We start from the raw sequence: 8,319 nt of genomic DNA, 5'->3' as shown, positions 1-8,319 counted from the left end.
AACAATCATGCGAAAATGTATATTTTTTATCAGTATGTTTTTTGGGGGAATTTTCGAATTTTGAGCGATTCTTGGGCCTCCACATGACCATTTAGTGTCACCCGTTTTTTTTTTTTTTAAGTTCTAATATTAGATTAGACTAATTTGATATTGAACTAAAAACCTGGTGCTACCAGATCAGGCTGTCTAGTGGCTTCCTGAGACGAAATGCACCTACATTAAACTTCTGTTTTTGTTTTCTATTCTCTTTTGTAAAACTTAATTATGTTCTGCAAAAACAAAAACAAAAACAACAGCCCCCTTTCCCCTTCCCCTTCCCGGTCCTGGATATGACCTTAAACTATATCCAGTGGTGAGGCTCTAGCTTGCGGGCTTTGAGGAGTGTGGAGCCACCCTTTAATTGCCATTGCTCCCAGGTCCACTCTGACCCGGAGTGGTAGTACCTGTTAGGGTCCCAACTATGGGTTGAATAGAAACCGACTTGAAAACAACAAATATATTCTATTAAAAAAATGTTCTTCAAAATCTTTGGATTTGGCATTAAATAACCTGAAAAGGGTTGATATGCCGTAAAACAAAAACAACCAACCAACCAACTGAACTAAAAACACTTTAAAATAAGTTAAAACATTTTTTTTTAAATCTATTCAAATAGGTAAATAATCTTGCCTTTGGTAACATGTATTTATTGCAGATATTCTTTTGTTAAAAATTTACAGCTTTTCATCTAACAACATAACATTAATCTCTTAGCATTTTTTTTTAATCCGATAATTTGATTATTAATAGAAACTTTCAAACTAAATACGGTTTAAAAGAATTAACTATTTTAATAATATTTTCTAAAACTAACAATAATTTATTACATCAAATCATTAATATATTGCGATCGATAATAACCAAACTAGCTAAGCAATTGATTCTCACTTAATATCTGAACTTCTGAATTTGTACCGAATTTAACTTCTTTTTTAATTCATAAAATCGAGCTTATGATATTAATAAAATCTTATGTTCTTGATCCAAAGTTTGAGGCTTTTGTAAAATTTTTCAAATAAAGTAATCATTGAAACAACTTGCAATAACAATGTATTTGTTATTAATATTGTGTTTATTATTTTGTAGATTCTTTTAAGATTTATTTTTTTATTATTAGCTTTCATGTTTTCCTACATTTCTAAACGAATAATAAAGTGTTAACTTTCATAAATTGTTCATAAAAATGTTTTTCAACAAACACTCAACGGATGAAGTAATGCCATATTCTCAGTGAAATTTAGCATAAACAGCAAAATTATATTTCCAATGAAATCTGTATAATGTTTGCAAAAATAATTTTATAAATATATTTCTTATTCAGAAGAAATTTAAGTCCCCCTCGAAATCTGAAATTAATCTTATACAATGTATTCTAACATAGTTTTAATCTCCAATTTATGATTTTCTCATAGATTTTAAAATCCGTTTTTAAAGCAATCTCTTGTAAGCAGTCATTTTAAGACTTATTTTATTATCATTAGCTTTCATGTTTTTCTACATTTTTAAAATTCTAAACATATCTTATGTATTCTAACATTGTTTTAATCTCCAGTTTATGAATTTAAAATAAATTTTTAAGCAAATAGCGTGTAAGTAGCGAAATTATCCAATAAAAATCTGTAACATTTTTGTAAAAGATTAAAAGAATTAGTATCGCCTGCAGTGAGAATTGAACCTTCAACCTCCAGGAGACTGTCAGTAAGAACTGATTCTTAGCACTTTATCTTTTACACCATAATAAGTATAAAATAACTTTTATGTACTATCTGATGGAATGTTCTGATTTCTTTGAATTGGTTACAGATTTTGGTAAATAACAAATCGGTGCTAAAGTTTTTGCTGATTCAAAATTTGCTTGTAAAATTCTTTAGGTTTTGATATGAAATATCAATCACTTTATCATTTTTTATGATTTTGTAATCCTCAAGATAAGTGATAATCCGAGGGAGCTAGGTAAGGAGAATATGCAGGATAAGACAAGACTTGTCAACTAAATCCTTCTAGATCTTTGGTTAGTAGTTCTATGTGAGGATGAGCATTATCATGATGGAAGATGACCCTTTTGTTGACTAAAGGTCGTTTTCAGATAAATGTGGGTGAGAATATTGCAAAAAAATATAATGCTTTGATAATCTGAAACAAAACGAAAAATTATAATCATGTTGATATGTTAAAGTAATAAAAATATGTCTAAAATAAATTACAATAGTTTAAAGTACTCCTTGTACAAATTGGCAAAAAATTTTGCACCGACCTGAAAGATAATTTTGATTAAACCGTGATGTGTTCATTTATTTTTTGATTTGATATCTTTCAGCATCAACATTGAATCTGAAGAATATCTTTTTTTTATATTTTTAATGAAACCCCGTGAGCCTTCATCAACATTTGGAATATGACATTTTTTTTTTATTACTTTTAATTTTTAAAAGTGCATTTCTAAATAAGCACCTACCTTTCTTTTTTGACTCTCTTTTTCTTGTAATGTGATTGTATTGTATTAGGAATATTTGACGCCATGTTTTATCGCATGGTTTCCAACACGTATTGTGACACCAATAAAAAAATTGGCAAAACCAGAATGATGTAAAACTTTTTAACAATACTTTTTACTATTTTTAAATTATGTAATAAAAGATTTTGTAAAAATAAAATTGTCGTAGTTTTATTTTATTTTTCTAAAAAACTTTATTTGTATCAAAATGAATTTATTATTTCTTAAAAAAAAAATATTTTTATTTTTTTGCAATTTCAAAGGGAAATTTGGATAAAGAATATTCCACCTTTCCCTTTTTACTTGATGAATGATGTCATCACTGTCTTATTATCCCCCCTCCATCTCTGCTTTAATGGATGATGTCATCACTTGAGCACGATGACAAGCAAGGTCCATAGTATATAATTTAAGAAATGAAGGACACACACGTATACACTCTTATTTCCATGCCTCAATATTTACTGGAATTGCGAATATTTTTTTTTTAATTTCTTTGAAAAATTATCAATTAAAAATAATTTTCAAATTATATTAAAAATAAATTTGTTTTAAATTGCTTGTTCAAATTTTAATAGAGGGTTTAATTATTTATACAAATTAAACATTGAATGATCTCCCTACTAGATTATTTATTTTTAAAAATATTTTTAATCTTTATTAAAAAAATGTATTTATATAAATCATTAATATTTTTATAATTTTACTTTTTTGTCATTTTCAATTGGCAACTTGCATGTTGTATTATATAAGGCCCTACAATAATGAGCAGAAATTAGCTAGTAAATATATACATATTAAAAAATTAAGTCCGATGGATGCGTATGTTGGAAATAGGTTTTGTCTGGTGGTTCACAGAGGTATGAAATTGTTACGGGCATGGAGGCTTGTGTGGACAGGTAAAGGCTATGAAAGTTCATGTTAAAAACTTAGCAGGGGTAGACACCTGAAGAGCTGGGGCCAGATTCATGAGGACGAGAATTAGTGAGAATTGTTGAACTATTTGATGACTTGGCTAAGGAATCTGAGAGTTGTTTTTGTTTGAGGGGGGGGGATACTTGTTATGGTCAAGGAATTGGTAGAAGATATGGAAGTTGTTGCAATCTTCCTAGCCAAGAAAGAGGCAGTATGATGAATCTGTGGGAAGCTGCACACTTCGAGATGCTGAGATGACTACAGGATAAATTGTCTTAACATAATTGTGAACACTGCAATTCAGTCTTTGCAACCAAGATTTGAAGAGTTAAAATGAAATCTATTTGGGTTTCTTGTCAGCTTTAAGAGCATTCAACATAATGACATATTTCTTATCCACTTAAAGAAAATCACTCCAGACAAGACATAAAGCCACTTGATTTAAGAACCTAAAATGAATGAAGATAATTATTGCAAAGACAAGAGATGCCCATTGATCTTGGACTTGAAAACAGTTTGCAATAAGAAAGTTTCAAACCTGCAGTTCTTAAGAGAAAGTTACTGAAATAGTAATTCTATTATATCAAGATAGCAAAACTTATAGAAAACACTGAGACTAGCAACATCACATCTGTGAGAGGGTGCAGATATGATATTGCTGATGTGAGAAGCAATTTAAATAACTACCCCATTATGAAATATTGCAACAAACAGTTTGATGGCTTGGCTAAGGAATCTGAGAGTTTTTTTTTTTTTGTTTTTGTTATGGTCAAGGAATTGGCTGAAGATATAAAAGTTGTTGCAATCTGTCAAATGGTAATGACTTATGCTGGAGCGCTGAATGCTTGATTTCGATTTGACGAGTTAAAACGAAATTTATTTGGGTTTCTTGTCAGCTTCAAGGGCATTCAACATAATGACATACTATGTCTTATCCATCTCATAGCTCAAACGGTAATGACTTGTGCTGAATGCTTGATTTCGATTCTAGCTGATGGCCACAAGGCATGTTTTTTGTTTTACTTTTGGAATCACTCTTATATATTGGGTACAAAATAATAATCAATAGAGATTTGGCTCTATAATAAGAAATACGAAATCTGCATGAATTAACAAATCACATTTAATCAATTTGTATAAAGATGATCACGAACCAAAAGTGAAATGCTCTGTCTGTTAATTAGGTTACTGAAAATATATACCTTTGCTTAAATGTTAGTTTGCTAGTGTATGTATAAAAAAACATGATCATAGACTAAAAGTTAAATAGGTTCCTGAAAATATATACATCTTCTTAAATGCCATATATAAGTGTGTGAAATATAAATAGTTGATATGTCATTATGTAACAGTTGCCAAACTTACTAAGAACTTCGTCCTGACAACAACATTCCATCTATTGTTCTTAAGAATATCAGAACTTTTTTTTCTCCTTATAAACTCATCCAATCAAAAATGTTGGTAGCATTGCATCTTATGCACTGGATTCTCATAAATCTCCGCTCAGGCTCAATAGGAAGCTGGAGTAAACTGCCGGAATATGTCGAGCACCGATCAAATTAAAAATTGTAAGAAAGTTAAATAGGTTCCTGAAAATATATAGCTTTTCTTAAATGTTAGTTTGCTAGTGTATATATAAAAAAAATGATTATAGACCAAAAGTTAAATACACTGTCTGTTAATTGGGTGAGTGAAAATTTATAAATTTCAGTTGTTCTTAAAAATACCAGAACTTTCGTTTTATCCTCATAAACTCATTCAATCAGTATGTCAGAAATGTTGGTAGCATTGCATCTTATGCACTGGATTCTTGTAAATGTCTGCTCAGGCTCAACAGGAAGCTCACATAAACTGCCGGAATATGCTGAGCGTCAATCAAATTAAAAAACTGTAGGAAACAAAATAACATTTATCAGATAAAAATTACAATTACACCAGCTTCCGGTCAGGCTGAGCAGACAATTACGAGAATTTGGTACATCAGGTGCAAAGTACCGAAATGTTTTCTATTGCCTTAAAAAAATTAATCACTTCAGTTGGTATTTAAAAATTCTGGTAATCAATCTTCTACATCTCCTAGACTGGTTGAACATGTTTCTTTCAAAGGAGGAAGTTTCTTGGAAATATAAAATTTGCAAGTAATCCCTAGTTGTTTGTATATCCGTATCGGTAGAGATGATGTTACGTTCTTGCAAATGTTGATGTATTCGTACATAAAGTACCTAGTATTCCCAAATGGTCACCCATCTAGTACTGACCAGACTCAACGTTGCTTGATCTTGGTGATTTAATTAGAACTGGTGTTTCTAAGTACAGACCAATCATAGTGGCAAGTAATATGAATTTCCCCTGCAAGATCAACTGCTGACGTGCTGACTGTAATATCTCATGTAATCAGTTACTCGTGATGGAGAAGGGGAAGGTTATTCATAACTCTTGACGATCAAAAGCCTCTGATAATATGGCACAAGGTGTGGCTTTACAAACTGCCAGATATTCCATAGCAAATGTCTTCTGCATCTTCAAATCCGTTCTCTCTGACAGCTCTATAAAAGTTGGTGATGGGCAGAAATCTGAAGCACATAATATAAGTCCCTCAAGGATTCTGAACTCACACCTTTTCTTCATCTTCATTAAATCATTAAGGATATCTAAATTGTTTACTATTGCATTGAAACTTTGTGTAATGACTAGGGCTATGACAACAGCATATTCCTTCCATGATTTTGACTCTGGAGTATATATTTGACACAGACAGAATTAATCAACCGAGGATCACATCACTCTACATAAAAACATATAAGATACCAATGGATATATACCTGAGAATCTAAACAAGGAAAGGAATATGCTGTTGTCATAGCCCTAGTAATGACTAAAATGAGTTAGAATACACAAATTAAAAGAAAAAAATTATTTCATTTAGAAATCGATATATTAACTCCTACAAATAGAAAACTGAGTATATGTGGTATATTCAAGAAATCAAGAAGCTATACATTCAAGATAAGATTTTCACGGTTCCAACAACTCTCAAAGAAAACTTGATGAATTTTGTCCATTATTTTAGAGCAATCAAGCAGTAAGCAGTACTATTATATATTATTTTATAGATTTAAAAAGTAAATCATTTATTGTTCTATCAATAGGACAATGAAATTTAATGGGTTAATTTTTCTCAATCATATTTTGAAACCATTGTCATTTTTGAAGATGACACAATTAGCATTTAAAAGAGCATTGATGATCAAGGTTTTGCTGATTCGATTCTGTATAAGGATCATTACTAGTGTAATGATCGAAAAAAGACAGCTTCTCTCCTTTCATGTTTTCCACTCTATCATGCTCGACTGAGCTCCAATCTTTGGTGCTTCATATAGGGAGATGCTGATCAGAGTACAATATTGACTTCAGAATCTAGTTGTGGATTGGGGATGACCTCTTCTCTATCATATAGCCCGTTTCTCACAAAAGATACATTGCTAAAAGTTTTTCATTCTATCATGGTCGACTGAGCTCCAATATTTGTAATCTTCATGTGAGGAGATGCTCATCAGAGTACAAAACTGACTTCAGAACCAGTTGTGGATGGGGGATGACCTCTTCCCTATCATATAGCCCTTTTCTCACAAAAGATGCATTGCCAAATATTTTCCAGTCTATTATTCTCGACTGAGCTCCAATTTTCGATTCTTCTTTGCAAAAGATTCATAGCAAGAACTCGTCTTCCTACCACAACTGAAAAGAACTGCTTTTCTCCTTCTGTGTGCTAAGCGTCATGCAGAATTTCCATGAACAGAGTTTTATTCAAAGAATTTTCTATATTTTAAACACATTACAATGGGACTGTTACCTTTACACTACAACATAGTTATCTTCAAATCCAATATCAATAAAACTTGTAATAAATAATAAATATTCATTCTATTAATTATTTTGAATCCTTTCATAATATTCTTCATCATTTAATTGACACTCCATCCATCTTATTTATTTTTATCCTTAAGTATCTCTTGTTTTTGATAAAAGGAAGCTCATTAGTTAAAAAAAAAAGGTTTCTTTCTGTGAATGTTTTTCTAAAAATCAAACTTGTAATTTTGTATGGCCTTCTAGGAAAGAGGGGGATTACAATTTGATTAATAAAAATGACAAGAGTTTCTACATTTTAAAGCAGTTTATTTCTTAATGAAAATCACTCCAGACAAGACATAAAGCCACTTTATTTAAGGACCTAAAATGAACAAAAGCTAATTATTGCAAAGACAGAAGATGCCTATTGATCATAGACTTGACAATTGTTGGCAGTAAAAAAAAGTTTCACAAGCCTGCAGTTCTTTAGAGAAAGTTACTGAAATAATAATTCTATTATATCAAGATATCAAAACAGCAAATTGATGAAGATCACCAGAATAACGAGTCAAACGAGATGAAACAAAGGAAGCAGGGAATAGATCAGATAATTCTGAAGAACACATCCCATAATAGTATTTATAGAAAACACTGAGACTAGCAACATCACATCTGTGAGAGAGAGGGTGCAGGATTGGGACAACCAAATTACAGATACGTTTCCGCAATTTCTCAAGAACCGTCAAATGGATCAGAGATTCACCAACCACAATATAACAAAAGTATGCTGTATGCAAGATCTGATAGTAGATTTGTAGAGAAAGATAATAGCTTCAGGTGTGAGAAAGTTTTTAGGGCGATAGAGAGAAGTGACTGTACAAGAAGAAATGGATCTAATGTATGACTTCTTAGAAAGATTAGACAGGAAAGACCAACATGTTTCAGTTTTATACATATCTTTATGGGTTTTTTTTTTTTGTAGAAATTGCTCTAGACAAGGCATGAAGCTACTTGATGTAAGG

Source organism: Euprymna scolopes, chromosome 10, assembly GCF_053919585.1.
Source record: "Euprymna scolopes isolate OS-2025 chromosome 10, ASM5391958v1, whole genome shotgun sequence".
NCBI classification, from domain to species: domain Eukaryota; kingdom Metazoa; phylum Mollusca; class Cephalopoda; order Sepiida; family Sepiolidae; genus Euprymna; species Euprymna scolopes.
The sequence above is the reverse complement of the archived record's forward strand: the minus strand, read 5'-3'. Positions refer to the sequence as shown.